Source organism: Octopus sinensis, linkage group LG18 (genome assembly GCF_006345805.1).
Source record: "Octopus sinensis linkage group LG18, ASM634580v1, whole genome shotgun sequence".
NCBI classification, from domain to species: Eukaryota; Metazoa; Mollusca; class Cephalopoda; order Octopoda; family Octopodidae; genus Octopus; species Octopus sinensis.
Genome location: NC_043014.1, coordinates 28,550,519 through 28,569,769, shown reverse-complemented (window position 1 = coordinate 28,569,769; position 19,251 = coordinate 28,550,519). Strand labels below are relative to the sequence as shown.

The following is a 19,251-nucleotide window of genomic DNA, read 5'->3' as shown; positions in this document are numbered from 1 at the left end:
ACATATACATACATACATACATACATACATACGTACATACATGCATACGTACATACATACATACACTCATACATGCAAACATACATACACATATAAATACGTACATACATACATACATACATACATACATACATACATACATACATACATACATACATACATACATATCAGCACAATATCTTTGTTAACTTCTTTCAAAATATGGCTGACAATTTGCAGTTTTCCCTCTCAACGATTTTTCTAATTATTTTTTCTTTGGAAATATAAAAATAATATATCACTGTTGGTTTTCTATCAACTCAATTGTTCCAATCTTTAATGCTTTGATTTGTCGTTAATTTTCAGCCTCTTTATTTAATAATTCTTGTCTTCTCACGATTTCAATGATTTAATAATAGACACAAGTGTACTGCTTTAAATATTCAAATTCCAATAAATATGATAACATCTTAATGCTGTTTAACCAAAAGTTAGCAAGCGAGTAACTGTAATTACGTCACTGATAATATTGTTTAATCAAATTGTTTCCACATAGATTTACAAGTTGTTGTCATGCATTCTTTACAACACCAATTGTGTCGTTTTAAATATACATAGAAACAGACTAGCTCTGTACATATAGAGATATGTTTCCGCGCTGCAGTTTCAATTTCAGGTCTAACAATTTTAGAGTAAAAGGAAGTCACGCTTGATATTTCCCTCCACTAAAACTTGGTGCATTCGCTTAAAAGCAATTTATCAGTTATAAATGATGATGTAGCAAATATGATATGATAATACCTTTGATCATAGCCGAGGTCTCGTATAGTTTGTTGCGTTGTGCCTAGAAAAATAAAAATCTATTAAAGAGAATTTAAAACAGTAAACTTCACATTTTATACCAACATATTGGGTTGTCCGGAAAATTCGTGCCGATTTTTAAAGGAAGGAAAAAGGTCAATAAATACTTGCCATTACATTATTAATCAACCAAATATGAACCATTTGGTTGCACAATGCGTCTCCATCTTTCCTTTAACTTGAAAATAGCCTCTTCCCAGAATTGAGGTGGTTTCATGGCAAAGAATTCATCAAGGTATCTTTTTACGTCATCCAAAGAATTGACTTGAATAAATGGGAATCCGAAGGGGCAATATCTGGTGAATATGGAGGGTGGGGGAACACATCCAGGCCGAGCTGCAGCAATTTTTGTCTGATTCCCAAAGCATCAAGTGCCGAAAATGAACTTTCTTATCTTCCATTTTAAAGGGTTTCAGAGTTAACACAGGTTATAGGAACATAAACCTTCTTCTACGAAAAGATATCTTAAACTGTGCTCTTAATGGGGGTGTAGTCAAATCCTGTTTTATGGACTCAACCATGTTCTAAAATACGTCGAAAGGTGGTAAGGTACTATAAATCGGCACGAACTTTCCGGACAACCCAATATTTTCTAATGCAGAATATACTAAATGCTATATTCGCTAATCATAGCAATACTGGCTTAAACTTTTAGCACAAGGCCAGCAAATTCGGGAGAGGGAGTAAGTCGATTACGTCAACCCTAGCGTTCAACTGATACTTATTTGAAAAGCAAAGTTGACCTCGGCAGAATTTCAACCCAGAACGTGAAGACGAATGAAATGCCGCTAAGCATTTTGCCCATCGTGCTAATGATTCTACCAGCTCGCCACTTTCATTGACAGATATATTATTGTAAATAAATTCCTGGAAATTCTTCCCAAAGTTTTATATTTTTAGATTGAAATTACAAATTCTTCATTTATATTTTACTATACCAAATTATTTTAATCTATATCATCTTCTATGCACGATATTTATGAATTTATATATCTACAGATTAAAATGTACATTTGAATGAAAAACAGAATAATGTTTTTGGTGTAGGGTAAACGCTGCTTCCTACTCTCTATCTTTCTCTCCCTCTCTCATACTCTCTCCCCTCTCCTCACCCCTTTCTCTCTCTCCCTCTTTCTCCCTCTCTCTCCCCTCTCTCTCCCCTCTCTATCCCTACTCTCCCCTCTTTCTCTTTCCATCTCTTTCTCTCTCTTCATCCCCTCTCTCTTTCTCTCTCTCTCTCACACCATCTCCTCTCTCCCAACCCCTCTATCTTTCTCCCCCTCACTCCCTCACTCCATCTCTCTCCCTCTCCATCCCCCTCTCTCCCCTCTTTCTCTTTCCCTCTCTCTTTCTCTCTCTTTCTCCATCTCTCTTTCTTTCTCCCTCCCTCCCTCCCTCCCTCCCTCCCTTCCTCTCTCTTTCTCTCTCTTGCGCACGCTTTCACACGCATCGACTGAATTCTGTTAGAAGCCACTGCAGTACTGGTTGACCATGAATCAGCAAAACTATACTTTTGGTCACTGAAGAAGAAAGAATTTTCTGGTATTAAGTGAGACTAGAATGGCAATTATGTTTAACGCCTTCGAAACTTTGGCTCCTAAGAGGCTGATAGTTTAGAGCATTTACGTGTATGCGCGTACGTGAGCGGTGTGAGTATGTTATTTATATAATGATTTCTTCGAAATCAATTTTATCATATTGGTCTATGCATCACGCAGTTCGTTGTGAAGAACAATGATGGTTACATAAATCCATTGTATTGCAAACCAATCGAAATAATGAATGGCTGCTATAAACAGGTTATTAGTGAATACTTCTAGAAATCAATTCTTGACAATAACCTTGGTTTAATAGCCCTAGATAAATTGTGTAACATGCATTTACGAAACGGCTGCTATGAAATTCTGTGACGATTTTTTTTTCTTTTTTAACCACAGTTCTTGGCTTGATCTGCTCTGGTTTTTACCTTGTCTTTATTTCCATATATGAAACTAACTTTACATTTTCTGAGACAGTATACTACGTAAAGCACAAAGATATCGAAGGGATTAATTGTTCCTTGCATAGGCACAAAGCCCGAAATTTTGGAGGAGGGGAACAGTCGACACCAGTGCTTTATTCGTACTTGATTTCATCGATACCAAAAGAACGAAAGATAAACTGAGCTCGGAATTTGGAGCCTAAAAGGCAAAACCAAATAAGGAAAGACTTTTCCTCCAGCGCTGTAACGATTTTGTCAAATCATATCAATCCATTACAAATGGTATGACGTAAATTATTTTTAAATATTTTTTTCCTAAAATGGGATTAAATAATGTGCGCATCAGACAGCACTGATATAATTGTCTGCTTTTCTATCGTGCATACAGTTTTTTTTTTAATTCAGTCTTAACGTTACACTAGTAAAAATAACCTCATTCTTTTTCTCCATTTTCTTGTCTCTCTCCTTTGTTATTGTCTTCCATTCAAATAAGGATTTCCCTAGCAGATTCTTTTACATCTACAGGCATGCCGAAGCTAATAGTTCTACTGTGAATGCACCAAAACTCTGAAACTTCAGCCAGCAGCTAATGAAGAAATTTGTGTATATGTGTATGCAAATGTGGATGTGCTTGTATGTGCGTGTGTATGTATGAGTGTTTGTGTGTGTGTGTGGTGTGTGTGTGTGTGTGTGTGAGATGATTGTGTTGTCCTTGTTCTAAACGAGTGACGTCACCGCTCTTTTTTTCTCTTTGTAGATTACAGCGCTTGCTTTTTTTTCATTATATTATGTGTTCTGCGACTTGTCTTCTTTGTGTACACTTTCCCTCCTTATCTCTCTCCATCCATCTTAACACACACACACACGCAGAGGTATATATATATATATATATATATATAATATATATATATATATATATATACATACACGGAATGGAGTGGGAAAAATCTGAACTACATATCTTTCATAGCGACTGGAACATCAGAAGTGGTAAATACAAGTGAGGTGGTATACACCTCACCTGGATTTACCAATTCTGAGGTTCTACTCGCTATGAAACATATAAAACCCAGATTTTTATTACTCCAATCCTTAACTATTATATACTTTTTCACACACTCGGCAGTCACAGTTACCTATAGTGGAATATAAAAAGAACTTTTTTTATGTTGATCGCTCTTCGATAACAAAAAAAGAAAATATTCCGCAACCTTCCGTCTCAATAAACCATTATTGTTCCTGGAAGTTGTTTTTTTTTCTATTTACTAGGGATTGCTCGAAGCTGACTTTCTTCCTACACATCGAACCCTGGATATTACGTACACACACACACACACACACACGCACACACATATATATATATATATGTATGTATGTTTGTATGTATGTATATACTTATATCTATATATATACATATATGTATGTATATATATATATATCCTTTAAGTTTGTTTACAGGTAGCGTTTAGAGTACGCATATAAAAGCTCCTACTTTATTATGTGGGCTACGGCCTAGTTATTCCAAGGATAGAATTTATGACTTTTAGAATGGACTGTAATCATCTTAGATATGTGGACTATGGTCACAATAAATCGGGTGATTTGTGCAAACGCGCGTACCGATGCATTTAAATAATGCATTTAATTCCGTACATGTATTATTTTTATTATTATTACTATATATATATAATATATATATATATATATATATATACATATATATATATAAGTATATATACATATATATATATATATATATGTACATATGTATATATATATGTATATATATACGTATATATATATGTGTATATATATTTGATTTGAAAACCCCACTGGATTGGGAGAAAGCGCTAATCCGAATGATATGATCTGAATGATATGATATATATGTAAAAAATGTAATATATAAATAAATATCTATAAATATGAACCATCCGATCTGATTACCTCATTATTCAAATCTTATGTTACATGCATATGTACACATATACATATCCACATATGTATGTATGCCTATATATGTGCATGTATGTGTATGTATCCTTATACACAAATGCATGCACATGTTGAAATTCATTATTCATTTTATTTATTCTTGCATCGGCGAATAAAGCTAATTTTTAAAAATAGATTTCCTGTATTTGAGGGATTTGAAAGAGCAAATTTTAAAAAAACGCAATTATGTCATAATTTGCGTTAATCCAATAATACTCCAGTTGTATACAAACTTCAGCCGCTAAAGTTTCGTCTGTGTAATTTCGATTATCATAGTGGAGAATTTTTTTTTTTTTTTGTATAGAACTCAGGATTTGGGATTAATAGTAGGTGTTCAGTAAGATATTGGCACTTCAGTAAAGATAAAGAAATGTTAAACGAAACATACCGACGGAAACAAAATTCTTCCTAAAGTTTTAAAATTATAAATTATACCGAAGAACCTACAAAGTTGAAACGCATATGCAACTGGAGCAGTTTTTGAATACATATGTTGTGTGTGTGTGTGTGTGTGTGTGTGTGTGTGGTGTGTGTGTGTGTGTGTGTGTGTGTGTTGTGTGTGTGTGTGTGTGTGTGTGTGTGTGTGGGTGTGTGTATGAATTAGATCAATTATTTCATTAACTGTTTGCTTTCAAATTTCCTTCCCCGAAATTTCAGAAAAGAATTGAATTCGTTCGGATAAAAGAAAAATAGCATCATTCGTTCTGTAATAACATAAGATTTGAATAATGAATCCAGATGCATAGAAGAAAATGCGTCTAACTTCGATATGATAGAAGTTACATGCACGCGAATTTATTTGTGGGCAACATAGAACACAGGCAGGTAGCTAATGTACATGAAGGTACTATTTTACCGCGGGTATGACCCTAAAAATTACAAATATCATGATAGAAGTCTTCAGTGTACTGATTTACTGATAAACTCGTGAATTGCCATATCGTTTTAGTAAAAAGAAGTGATGCGAGAACTACCAAAGTATGAATATGCTTCATAATCTTATTCAAACTAAAAGGTTCTGTTTTCTATTTATCTATACTTTGACTACAAATCAGATTTTTTTTTCAACTGGACTCTGTACTGATCTCAACTTATCAACGTTCTATAGCTTCACAAATAACATCTCCCACTAAGTTTCAAATTAAAAATTGACGAAGCACTTGATGTTGAAATGCGGAATATTATTGAAAAAATACAAAATAATATTATTTGTATACGAAACTAATCGTTTGGAAAATCTCAGTCTGCTCTATAAAGAAGATGTTTAATTCCTTTATAAAAAAAGTTATTTACGCGTGAAGCTCTTTCTTACCATCTACGAACACATACATAAACGCAACATGATCGCTTTGATAAAGAATCTTATATATCATACCAAGAAAAAAAACATGTTTTAAATCTCTGAGCGGGAGAAGTACAGTAACAGGACCGGATAATAATGTTTTTATGCCACCGTAATGTAAAGGACGATGTTACTGTTATTTTAGCATCTTTTCCAGCTGGTTAACGACACAATCTGTGTTATTAAATATCATGTCTATGTATATATCATAGCCCCTAGCACTCGCAACCCTAATGCACGTGACAGCGGTGACGCCCTCTCCTAGGCTCATACTAGTTATGATGGATTTTCCGTCTTACCTTCCTACCTCGAGGATAACTGATCATAGGAATCAGCATAGGATAGGGATTAATGCTATGCTCACTGCTAGTGAGAAAACGTGTAATTGTCGGGTCTTTCAACTATATTCGTCGATGGATTTTTTTAAAGCTATAATGTCATATATAAATGCCCAGTAATAATAACCCAAATTTCCCACCAGGCTATAGTCTACATTGGCGGCACTGTTGATTTCAAGTGCTTCTACCAGGCTCACGGGAATTCATTCTCAAATGGAGCCTCTAAGCTTTCCACCTCCCTAGCTACATATATGCACCACCTCCTATGATATTCCCTATATCTTATCGTGATCCGGGGTTCGTGGAGTTTCTCTTTACAACACATACCACCTTGTTTGGAAGCTACCTTGAAACTCATTTGGTTCTCTGACGTAATCTTCTCGTGTATGCACAAATTTTATTCCGCATGTGCTCATTACATAAAGTCTTTATGATTTCCAATTGCAGTAAAGCTCTAACTTTTTAACTCTGCCAGCACCATTTCTTCTTTTCTTCTTGCACCATATTCTCTTTATCTCAGCGTATTTTCTTCCTTCGATACCACAACGCCTACTCCTTTCCTTCATTGTCTATATCTCTCTGTCTCTCCCTCTGGTCAGCTGCCATCCTTAATGATTTCATGTCTGTTTAGATGAATTCCCTTGACGACCAGTAACCTTTCCTTTCATTACGCTGATTTTAACTTTACTTTCTCCCTTTATCTCTTTGTTACCTCTTTTCTACATGTGTCGTAGAAATCCTCCTCCTTCTCCCTGCCTTTCTTTCTTCTATTCTACTTTTTATCCATCCTTCCTTCCTATGTCGTGGAAATCTTCCTCCCTCTTTTCGTGGTGAATAAAATTATGAAGAATATCGGTATTTTGGTAGTTCTTGAATTACTTTTTTTGCTAAAAAGGTATGGTAACCCACGAGTATATATGGTAATCCACGAGTACATGGAAAGAAATTCGAGTAGGGACTTAAGATTACCAAATTCAACGAATATTTATATGATCCAATGTCAGCAATCGCGTTTCAAAGCAAAATACGAAGCTATTAATTGTTAAATCCTAAAGGTAATATCAAAAACGATGACTAGAAATATAACTGAAGAAATGTGAAAATTATGGATTTGGGACATTTCCAAAGAAGAAAAGAAATCCAGACTCTTGTGACAACAATAACAATTGCTTCTTGATGAATATGCTGGGAACTGTGGTAAGCGCTCCTCACTACCATGAAAACGTTCTAGTATATGTAAAAGGCACACTTAAAATTGCCTTTTGTTTCGACAAAATTGCAAGTCAAAATACTAGAGAAAGAAAAGTGGGTAAATTACTTCCAAGATCCAGTCAAAGACGGCTTGCTTAGAAAACGGTGAAAAATCACATTAGATCTATACATGAAGGGGTATTGAAAAGTTCCTGGCTTTAAAGGTAACACCAAAGGCCTGGCTAAAGACCAAAATTTCCAAGTTGATTTACAGGGCATAGCAAATTGAAAGATCGCTACAATAAGTATGTGAATCTGAGAGCAGAATATGTTGAATAAAATCATAATTAACTAATTCTCCTGTATCTTCTTTTATCCAAAGCCAAGAACGTTTCCTCACCCCAGCGTATAAACCTACAGTGGTTTCTCAGGTAGTGAAATGTGGGATAAAAAGGACAAACAATATATTCTAGACTTGGAACAGGATATAGAATATAGAGAATTAAGGTCAAACACAACGACAAAGTGCATAGAACAACACACGAGACCAAACAATAGAGACGGATTCCCTTTTAATCTATGAATAACCAGAAAAGTGAAAGAAAGGAAAAGGAAACAGTTTGGCAAGAATTAAAGGAATAAGACCCAAAAGTATTAATTTGACAAAAAATAATTTGGATAATGAGGAATTCAGCTTTTTGCGAAAGGACTAAAATCTCGGAATAGTCAACCGTCAATAACTAGAGGGAGGTATACAAAAATTCTTTATGCTCTATATATATGGTATATATGATAAATCCCTGACAAACAAAACGAACTTCACCTCACCTAAGGAAGAAATACTCATCGAAACTAATGCATTGATCTCCTTACCAAGTTCCCACTTTATAAAAGACAGGGACATGTATCAGTACCTGAACTTTAAAACAGGTCATCCAACATATGCGAAATGCAACATTCTGTACTGACTAGTAAAGAAAATTTGTAAAATTGTTGAGAACTCAAAAGATTTCTACTTAAACAAAAATATCAACCCCCGCATGTACAAAAAGATAGAGAATATGCAACCCCTATATCTGTACAATTTCGAGCAGCACAAGATAGAGGAAGAGGAAATCATATGGAACGCTTGTTGAAAGTAAGAGGCAAATTAAAATTTTGAAGCATTTATGAACACAGCAAAATTTGATCACAGAGACGACGATTAAAACCTCACAGTAAGATAAATGCACTGAGAATCATTGTATTACCTGTCAATTAATATACGCTGGTCATTACAACAACACAAAGATCGGAAGAAAAGTATTGGCTAAATTGAAAATTCAATATCAAAACACATGGGAATATACAGGCAACAAATTACGCATCCACCTATCAGGCAGATCCCGTTATGTAATCGTTTGGAAATATACTGCGCTAAAATGATATTCTCCATTCTATATCTATAACGCAAATGACGTTTAAGAAAAGGAGAAAGAAAAGAATTTTGTTGATGAGTTTAAACCTTGAATGAACAATGATATTAATATTAATTACTGTTATGTAAATATTCATTTAGTGATAGTTACTGTTGCTTCGTATAATACCAGCTGAAGTTTGTTTAAAACAAAAAGTAGTTGAGAAACTACAAGAATATAAAAATGTAAAATTCCGACTTCGTTAGATTTTAATTTATATGTATATGCGTATATGCGTATATGCGTATGTGCATGTATGTGTGCGTGAATGTATGTATGGATGGATGGATGTGCGCGAGAATGTAGGTATGCATGTATGTATGCTTGAATGTATGTATATATGCGTGAATGTATGTATGGGTGTATGTGGGTGAATACATAATATAATTATTAAAAAGTGTTAATTTTATACTTAGCACACACGCACTCAAGCACAGACATTCATATAAATGTTTAGATAGATAGATAGATAGATAGATAGATAGATAGATAGATAGATAGATAGATAGAAAGATAGATAGATAGATAGATAGATAGATAGATAGATAGATAGATAGATAGATAGATAGATAGATAGATAGATAGATAGATAGATAGATAGATAGATAGATAGATATAGATATAGATATGGATATAGATACATACATAGATTGATATAGGTATAGACACATACATATATAAGTATATATATGCACGCGTGTGTGTGTCTGTGTTTGCGCGCGCATCTGTTCAGATATTTGCAACGTTGTGGAATTCCAAGTTCAGAAAATCTTGCTGTGTCGCAGAATTCTGTAACGCACAACTTATTTTTCTATTGATTTTTAATTAAGAAATTGTATGTGATGCGTTCCGACCGAATTTTTTCGAAACAATAAACAGATAATGCAACTTCTTTTAAGCAGCAATTTTCAAACACCGACAATACAGTGTTCACACACACAGACACGCGGGGACACGTCTAGACACATACGCACACACACACACACACACACTTAAACACAAACGCGCGTATTTATAAACATACCAGTATATATATGTATATATATATATATAATATATATATATATATATATATAATATATATATATATATATAATATATATTAACATATATGTATATATATTAACATATATACATATACATATATATATTTATATATCTATAAACATAAATATGTTTACATATATATATGAATATATATGTATATGATATATAAAGATACATATGAATATTTTATATATATATATTCTTACATACATACACACATATATATATATATATAATATATATATATATACATATATATATATATATATGTACATACATACATACATATATATATATACATATATATATATATAATATATATATATATATATATATATATATATATATATTATATATATATATATATACAGGCACACATCATTTGAATTAAGAGAATAAATAAATGCAGTAATATCGTTATAAAATTCTGACTACAAACTAAATTATGCGCTTTGTCTTGAGATGTGGTACAATGGGAGTTATGCAAATAGGTGCCCTATCTTCTAGCTCAAAGATTATCACCATTGCTTGTTTTTGTTGTAAAGAACATGTTCGAAGTTATTTAACGTTTCACCTCTTGCTTGTAAATGTAGCCCTGTCAACTGACCGAGATCATACAGTCCTCTTGTGTTGCTGATGTTACATTCATGATTATGCATGTCATTAGCAGAGAGTTGCAAACCTTGAATTATAAATGTGAACCCTTTACAGAAATGAATGGAGCCACTTGTTATGTTATTCACTCTTGTTCTAACAGTATCAGCCCCTCATTAGGCAAACTATGCTTAGTGGATTCCAGCAACTCGATCATCTTCTACGACTTCTTCGAGGACTCTGCTACGTAACCGACAGACATGTTATCCGGTCATCTGAGGGTATAACTCCATCCCATGTATCAGAAATTTTATCTACAGCACCCATGATTTTCAACTTCTGAAAGCAGTTTATAACAATAGTTGCACCCTCACCCAATCAATATACTTCTTTAGAGTTTTAAAATTCTTTTCATGTAATATACCATGAAGTTAGCTATCAAACTTTGGGAAAATAAACTACCTTCTGGAAATATCGTGCACTCTCACAATAATATTTAAAGTAGTTAACGCGGTGACAGGACACAATCATTAGCTTGACGGTATATAATACGTCTTTACGTTCTGAGTTCAAATTCCACCGAGGTCGATTGCCCGTCATCCACTCGGAAGTCGATAAGATAAGTACTAGCCGGGCACTGGAGTCGATGTAATCGACAAGCCTCCTCTTCCGATCTTGCTGGTCTTGTGTCCAAATATGACACCAATATCTAAATCAAGTAAATGGGTGTTTTAAAAGTAAAATGCTTTGTTAGAAATGTTACAGGTGGGCAAAAATATTCTAAAGTCGTTATACAAAAAAAGTTACAGTCATCCAAGCTATCTTATTTGAATATCAAACCTCGGGTAGATTAAGCTTAGTATAGTCTTTGAAAACACTTTAATTTGGGGGGTTTTATATGGTGCATGCCCAGGGCTTTAATTCAACATTTCCAAGCATTTATTCCCACAAGCTTGTTACTGTATAAGTGAAATTGCAATGTTACACAGGACATTAACAGCCGCAAAATGAAACAAAAGAAACTGCGCGAGTTAATTAGATTCACAGTTAAAATAACACCAACATTCATTTAGGCCAACATTCACACATACGTATGTATGTATGTATGTATGTATGTATGTATGTATGTATGTATGTATGTATGTATTTGCTTGTATGTTTGCGTGTGCCTTTGGCTTAACAGCACGAAACGATTTTAAATGCACATCGCAGTCATAGAAGCAATGTCGTTCACTTGTAGACTTCCATTAAAATATGTCTAGCGAAGAGGAGATATTACCTATCTAGTAAAACATGTGAGTGTTGGAGAGCGGAGGGCGCTAGATGTAAAAGTTTTACCACAACAAATTCCGTCGAACACGCGAAACTTGGAAGAGTGGACGTTAAAAAGATAATGATGCATATACATATACATATATATACATATTCTGTTGTGTCTGGGGGGAATAATTTTCTTTTTCTGCCTTATTATTTAACACACTCACTGGTAAAATTTCCACTTTTTTCTTATTTTTATTTTCCTAAAATTTTCGTTGCGTCTTGCAGCCTTTTCAATAGTCTTGACTCTGTCCGCTACTTACACTGCGTTTCCTTTTGTTTGTTTGTGCGCATGTGTGTGGGTCAGTGCGTGTGTGTGTGTGTGTGTGCCTATGCATGTACGTATGTATGTATGTGTATGTTTGCATGTGTATGTATGTATATATGTGTGTGTATGCATATGTATATATGTATGTGTGTGTATTTGTATGTACGTATCCTGCATATTTATGTGCTTGCATGACCGTGTTTGTGTATTTTCTATGTATGTGTGTGTGAGCATGTGTTTGTATATGTATGAACCTCTGTCTCCTTGTGTGTACATGTCTCTGTGTGTGTGAGTGTGTGTTATGGAACTATGTACCATCTTTGTATATATGGATGTGCATCTTTATATATGTTGATCCGTGTCTCCATATGTGTCTGTTCATATAGCCTATGTACCTATCCGTCTTTTATGTTGATCTGTTTATTTCATATATATATGCTTACATACAGAAAAAATATATTAGAAAAAAGTGGAAATTTTACCGGTGAGTGTGTTACATTATAAGGCACAAAGAGAAAATGATTCTCCCCAGACACAACAGAATATGCTTCAACACACGAACTCATATAAAGAATCTTGCAAACCAAATACAAAAACAAAATATATATATATATACACACACACACGCACACACACACACACACACACACACACACACCACACACACACACACACATATATATATATATATATACCTATACATGTGTGTATATGTATTTGTATATGTATTTATATATATATGTTTACACACACACTCACACACATATATATAATTGAATATGTTGATAAGCACCAGTCTAGGACCGATAGACATGATTATTTCGACATTACTATGGGGCCGGTAACTCGGCTCAAGTAGCCGATTTAGTTGGTATTTATATTCTTAGTTTTATACATAGAGAACTTCCCGAATTAGTAGGTGGGTTATATAAAGATGACGCTCTGTTCAGTATATATATAGATTTAATAAGGTTAATTTAGAAAGATCTAGAAGAAATCTTGTCAGATTCTTTAAGAGTATTGGTCTCTCTATCGCTATAGAAAATAACTACACTAAGTTTAACCTCCTTGATGTTACTCTTGATTTAAGTAATGAACTATACCAACTATATCACAAGGCAAATGAGTGCTTAACAATACGTAAATGAAAATTCCAGTCATCCAAAACGCATAATAAAGTATATCCTTAAAAATATATCTACTCGTACTTTGAGACTTTCGGCTAATGGTAATATATTTGAACAAAATCTAAATTACTGTGGCTACGCATTATTTGAAGTTGGATGCAAAGCTAAAATTTATTATGTCCAGAATCAAAATAACAGTAAAATCCTGGAAATTATAGAATATTAAATATGTCGGAGTATAATAAACATATAAAATTTAGATAGCAGTAAATGTATTAAGCAATCTGATACAAACTTGATAGGCAAAACACTAAGCATTGAAGATGAGCATATTATTAAAAAATACCGGTCTAAATTTCTAGATGTAGAATACATGTTGGTATAAATAGTAACAACAACAACAACAACAACAACAACAGCAACAACAACAACAACAACAATAATAATAATAATAATAATAACAACTATAAAATTGAGAAAAAAATTATGGTAGGAAAAAATCCAATATTAATGAAATTAATACTAAGTAAAATGTACATATAAATAATAGAAAGAATAGATCAAAAATATTATTTAGTATAATGCCCCATTCTCATATTCAATAGTTACCAATATCCTTCGAAAATTCTTTGCTACACTAGATACGTATTTCCTACCTTCAATTAGATATGGGAAATTATTTAATCGGCATACTATAAAGTTATCATATTCAACCACCAGAAATTTAGCAGAGGTTATAGCAGCACACAATAAACGGAAAATTAGGGTATATCTTAATTCTAAATCTATGAACAAGAGTGGAATAGATAATGTCTATTGTGAAATTAAGTCTAATGATAAACTTTCTGAACTCGGTTTCAATTCTCTAAGTAATTACGGCTGTTATAATACAGTTAAGCTATCGCCTAAAATTATTGTTAATTGAAATAATAATAATAATCCCACCTTGTAGAATTTCTTTTAACTATGAGTATCATATAAAAATGAATAAATGCCTGCGTAATTTTAAAAACAAAATTGTATGTCCTGTAGAAAATCAGTGTTTAAGGAAATATATAGTCTATCAGTGTCAAGTAATATCAGGGGGTCGGAAGTATTATTACGCTCGTTCATATGCTACAACTTCATAATCATTCTTCGTCATTTAAGAATAGAAGTAAAAGCAATTCTACAAATCTTAGAAACTGCATATGGGGTTTAAAAGATAGGAACATTAAGTATGGTTTGCAGTGGTCTATTATTAGTTATACACCATCGCACAATATTGGTGAATCTACATGTGATCTTTGCCTTGAAGAAATGTATAATATAATTACCTCTAAATTAATTTTATTGAATTTTAAAGGGAGCTTTAGAATAAAATGTTGCCATAAATTTCGAAAGACACTCAACTAATTCAATTCTTAATTATAATAGTTTTTCATATATTATATAATAACCTTAATTCTTCTAGAAGGTTTACTACATTTAATAAATTGATAACAAATTGTTGTGACATAAAATCTTTATCTTTCTAATTGTCGTATCATAGAAGTGTTATGCCTATTTATAATTTTCAGTTATTCAGTGACGTCACCAATAGTTGAATACAGAAATCGCCTTTTTTAGACTATATTTCTTTTTTCGAAACGTCATAATGTAGAATTTTATATTTGTTTTTATTATTTGGTTATCCACTGGCGTCACTAAAGATTGAATACAAAACTAGCCTTTATTAAATATGTTTATTTTTTATTTCTATTATTATTTAACAATGATAACTAACGTTATCATTGTTAAATACAGAAATGTCTTGGATTGGATTGAACTCTATCAAAGCGTTCCTCTTGTGAGCGCTTGTGTACTGGAAATGTTTCATAGATTTCAATTCGAATTTCAATGATTGTGCATACATATATATTAATACAATAGAAACAATTATCGGCTTTATAAAGTGAGATCTATAATGAAGATGTAATTATCACTACATGTATTTTTTTGTTTTATATGTGTGTGTTAGTGTGTGTTTGTGTGTGTGTGTATGTGTCAATTTCATTCAAAATTTATGTTACGCATCAGTGTTCATATTTACATATACATACATGAATACATATATACATATATGCATATATATGTGTGTGCATGCGTGTATCTGTTTGTGTGCAAACATATGCGTATATATATATGTATAACGGGAAGCTTTATGAAAATAGACAAAAGACGAAGGCAGGTTTACGGAAATAAACAAAAGACGAAGGCAGGTGGAATACAAACAATTGTATTAGTATGGCGCTCAGGAAATATAAATAAAACAAGTCTTTTACGTTTCGGAGCCTACGCTCTTCAACAGAAAGATACACAGAGAAACACAGAAAGAAGGAGAGAAAAAATGCGTGCAGAGGCTAGCGAATCAACATGGCGATCTGATTTCGGCCAAAGTCAAAGATCAAACGTGAGACGCAAGAGCGAAATTAGGGGAGATAATAGGGTTAAATGTCCTCGCTCCAACATAGGTGTGTGTGTGTGTATGAGAAGAGTGTGGTGTGTGTGTGAGAGAGAGTATTAGTGCGTATGAGAGGTCTAGACGTGTGTATGTATATATGATGTGATGTGTAAAGTCGTATGGTGTATGTAGAGAGAGGAGATGAGGGAAGAGGGGGGGAGGGGAGGTGGAGGGGAGGGGGAAAAGAAAGGGGAGAAGGGAGGGGAAGGGGGAGAAGGAAGGAGAGGAGAAGAGGAGGGGAGAGAAGGAGAGAATGAAGGAGAGGAGAAGAGGAGGGGAGAGGAGGAGGGAGGATAGAGGGAGAGGGGGAGACACATAAACATATGCGTATATATATATATATACATATATATGTATATATATATATATGTGTGTAATATATAAATATATACATATATATATTATATATGATATATGATATATATATATGTATGTATGTAGGTCCCGGGTTGAGTCGGAGTTAACCACAGTAAATAAGGTACTCAATACATAGCAGAGTATTAATTTATTTGTAGAAGGAGCTTCTACAGAACTAGAACGGTTTCATTCAAAAGAATCAGGAAATATATATATATAATATATATATTATATATATATATATATATATAGATAGATAGATAGATAGATAGATAGATAGATAGATAGAGATAGATAGATAGATAGATAGATAGATAGATAGATAGATAGATAGATAGATAGATAGATAGATATATCATTTAGTTTAAGAGCCAGGTATCTATAGAAATACTTAGTGTTCCATCCTGTAGGGAAAATATCATGTTATGTGACTACTCCTAAAATTTACTCCTTTTACTCCCTGAAATTTAAAGAAATAATACGCAACTACTGCAGAAAAATCTGCAAAACTGTATGATTAAAGAAAGAATTATTGTAGAATAATCATATGTAGAAACTGACAGTATTTAGTAAAACAGCAAATTTTCTCAGAAACCTAAAAACCAGAAAAAAAAACAAGAAAGTGTGGGTGTGGGTTTTATTTATTTTTTTTTATAACTTTTATAAAGTTAAACTTGAACTGTATTATGAATTTCAAAGATGCAGAGTTCTAAGTGAATTAACATTCCCAGACAGAATAAAATAAATTAAGATCTTTTGGGAGCAATTTATCAAATATATTTCATATTCATATATTTGTATTTGATTTTTGTTACTAATGAGCTCAAGCAAATCAGGTTACTGCTACATAAGCGTATATATTCATGTATTCCTATATATGTATGTGTGTATAAACTACACGAGCACATATGTATGCATATATACAAATATACAGATATATTTATGTAAATACATACATATATACATACATACATATATATATATATTATATATATATCTATATATATATATAATATATATATATATATATATATATAATATACATAAATATATATATATATACATAAATACATATGCTGATATCTATATTATATAGAGATAATATATATATATAGATATATATAATGTATGTGTGTGTGTGTGTGTGTGCGTGTGTGTGTATATAAACATATATATATGTATATATATGTAACCATATATATTATATATATACATATATATATATATATATACATATATATATGTATATATATATATATATATATATATATAGAGAGAGAGAGAGAGAGAGAGAGAGATTGAGGGGAGAGATATACACACACACACTCACATACACTAACATGAATGCATATATACACACTCTCAAATGCACGCATGCACACAGTCACGCAGAAATATGCATATCAAACTATGTATATGCAGCATATGTAAATAAATATATATTTGTGTGTCTGTGTGTTTGTGTATTGTGTTTTATGTATAGAAATGTATATATAGAAAACATATAAATATGTACACCACATAGTTTCGAATTCAGTTCCACTGCATGGCAGTTGAGTTCGTGTCTCCTACTATTGTCTAGGGCCTTGTGAATGAACTGAAAGAAGCCCGTCGTAAATATATATATATATATATTATATATATATATATATATATATATATATATATATATATACATATTAGAAGGAAACCAAAACCACTATGTGGATGCCCTTATATCCTAGAAGAAGATCCGCTTTGCTAGACCACTGGTGTGAAATTGATATTGATTAAATTAATATCAAATTTCTCACCCTCATTTTCAAATGTATATATATATATATGGGGTGTGTGTGATTGTGTATAGAAAATATATTAATAAAGGAATTCCAACCTTGTCTGATTTCACGTTTTATTTACATCTTATAATGATATATTATAGGATAAATAATTATAATTGAATAAAATAAAATGAAATAGTAGAATGTTAAATGTTCATTCTGATAGACTAGTACTACTTTCATGCATTGAATTCTGCAATCTTCGGGTTTCATTAGTAGTGTTGACAGTCATGCTTCACATTTTTGACTGTAGCAAGATGATTGATTGTGTGCTATAAATACAGCTGGGTAGGCTCCTGGAGCCTACCCAGCTGTATTTATAGCACCGAATATCTTGCTACAGTCAAAAATTGTGAAGCATGACTGTCAACACTACTACATGGAACCCGAGATTGCAGAATTCAATGCATGAAAGTACTAGTTCTATCAGAATGAACATTTAACATTCTACTATTTCATTTTATTTTATTCAATTATAATATATTATCTTATAATATATCATTATAAGATTGTAAATAAAACGTGAAAATCAGACAAGGTTGGAATTCCTTTTATTATATATATATATATATATATATATATACTGATTTATCTATTCATTTATTTATATATTTATTCATGTGTGTTTGTATGTAAGTGCGTGTGTGTGAGTGTTTGTTCCACACCACAGCCTGACAACTGGTGTTTGTAAGTCTACATTGCCGCAACCTACCAGTTCCACAAAAAGGAGTGCAATAGAACTAGGTTCATGCAACTGGTACTAGGTTCGACCCATGCAACTGAAAATTCTCCAAGCATGGCCACAGTCTAATGACTGAAACAAGTAAAATATAAAATATACATTGTGTGTGCATATATATATATATGTTGATTCGCTAGCTTCTGCACGCATTTTTTTTCTCTCCTTGTTTCTTTCTGTGTATCTGCTGTTGAAGAGCGTAGGTTCGAAACGTAGAGACTTGTTTTTAGTTTTATTTATATTCTGAGCGCCATACTAATACATCGTTTGTTTGTATTCCACCTGCCTTTGTTTATTTCATAAAGCGTTCCCGTATATATATATATATATATGTAATATATATAATATATATATAT

At 32.5% G+C, this 19,251-nt stretch overlaps 1 long non-coding RNA gene across 1 annotated transcript in view; it reads right to left on the bottom strand.

Annotated features, from left to right (window-relative positions):
* The window catches only part of LOC115221389, a 93,911-nt gene that overhangs the window by 61,769 nt on the left and 12,891 nt on the right, over positions 1-19,251 (bottom strand). Inside the window, exon 3 of the long non-coding RNA XR_005002856.1 lies at positions 781-823. This is a non-coding gene — a long non-coding RNA (uncharacterized LOC115221389). The remainder of the gene's footprint in view (positions 1-780; positions 824-19,251) is intronic.